A 1769-nucleotide genomic window follows, 5' to 3' on the forward strand; every position below is an offset into this window, starting at 1 on the left:
ATATGTTTAAACGTGGGATCTAGATTAGGGTGAGGTGTGATGGGCAAAATTCTAAGATGGTCACCAAGATCACCCTCTTCCCAACCCCCAGAATTAATTCCTTTCCTTGAGTATGGACGAGATTTGTGAATATGATGAAATATCAAGTGATTAGGTTACTATACAGTTGACTTTGAGTTAATTTAAAGGGAGGGCATCCTGGGTGGGCCTGACCTAATCAGGCGAGTCTCTTAAGGATGAGGAAGGATCTGAGAGCTTTTCCTCCTGGCCTCAGGAAGGAAATAAACAGGCATACTATGAACTGCTTGTGGGTAAATCCTCTCTGGGAGGACTCTGAGATGCCCGGGGACCTGGTCTCACAACTTAAAGACACGATTTCCGCCAACAACCTAGATGAATTTAGGAGAGAACCCTGAGCTGTGAATGAATGTGGCCCTGGACGACACCTTGAGTTTAGCCTGGGGAGACTCTGAGCTGAGAACCCAGCAGAATGTGATGGACTCCTGAGCCACGGAAACCGTGAGATCATCCATGTTCTTTTAAGACACAAAGCTCCTGGTAATTTGCCGTGCAGCGCTAGAAAATGAATTTAGGAGGCAGGGAAAGGCTCAGGCTGCAAACAGGCGTGGACCCTGCACAGCACGGCCCAGAAGTGGGCCGCTCCCTCGGCTTCTTCCACCTCGGTCTCGTCCTGTCTCGCTTCAGCCTTTTTAAAAACCTTTTTATAAAAAACTCTGTCCCTATCTTTATCCCATTTTCTGTTGGAAGGGTGACATTGAGCATTTTTTCAATGATTTTAAGAGCTTTTCATAGTTTAAGGAAATTGGTTTTTTGTTTTCACTGGGTTGTAATATTTCTCTCAGGTTCAATTGTTATTAAGCTTTGTTGATAGTCTCTTTGTTGTGAAGAAATGTCACACATTTTTATGTTAGTAACATGATCAAGCTTTTCTTTTATGACTTAGGTTAGTATATCATGTTTTAAAAGGCCATCCTCGTCTACGGCCATGCCACCCTGAACAAGCCTGATCCTGTCCGATCTCGGATGGCAACCCAAACGCACCATTTGTTGAAGAATTAATCTTTTCCCCAGTCTGAAATGCTCCCTGATCCTTATAGGTAATTTCCATATGTAAGTCTATTTCTGAACTCTTTTCTGTTCCAGTAAAGGGTCTATTTATATGCCAGAATCACACCGTTTTAATTATTGCACTTTATATTTGATGCTAAAAACTAGCAGGGCTCGGTCTTTCTCATTGCTCTTTTTAAGAATTTTCCTAGTCTACAGCCACGCTACCCTGAACGAGCCCGATCCTGTCTGATCTCAGAAACTAAGCAGGGTCAGGCCTGGTTAGTACTTGGGTGGGAGACCACCTAGGAAGACCAGGTGCTACGGGCGTAAAAAAATAAATGGAAGGAAGGAAGGAAGGAAGGAGGGAGGGAGGGAGGGAGGGAAGGAAGGAAGGAAGGAAGGAAGAAAGGAAGGAAGGAAGGAAGGATTGTAGGATTGTAAGCTGACAAGGTCCTTGCAATCTGTGAGGTCAACCAAAGTTTGCCTTGTCTGAATGAATGAATGAATGAGTGAATGAATGAGTGAATGAATAAATAAATAAATAATTTTCCTGATGTCCTCTCATTCCATGCTCATACAAAATTTAGACTCAGTTGGTTCCTTCATTCTCCTTCCCAAGTCCTTTTGAGATTTTGCTGGAATCAAATTAAATTTCTGGGGCTTAAGATAGAGAGAATTTACATCCTAAAAATAAAATA

The 1769-nt window shown here is 42.7% G+C and overlaps 1 pseudogene; it reads left to right on the forward strand.

Moving 5' to 3' along the window:
- Positions 1-1279: 1279 nt before the first annotated feature.
- On the forward strand, positions 1280-1398 carry LOC111735126 (annotated as a pseudogene).
- The last annotated feature ends 371 nt before the right edge of the window (positions 1399-1769 follow it).

The sequence above is a fragment of the Pteropus vampyrus genome, unplaced genomic scaffold, assembly GCF_000151845.1.
Source record: "Pteropus vampyrus isolate Shadow unplaced genomic scaffold, Pvam_2.0 Scaffold15869, whole genome shotgun sequence".
NCBI classification, from domain to species: Eukaryota; Metazoa; Chordata; class Mammalia; order Chiroptera; family Pteropodidae; genus Pteropus; species Pteropus vampyrus.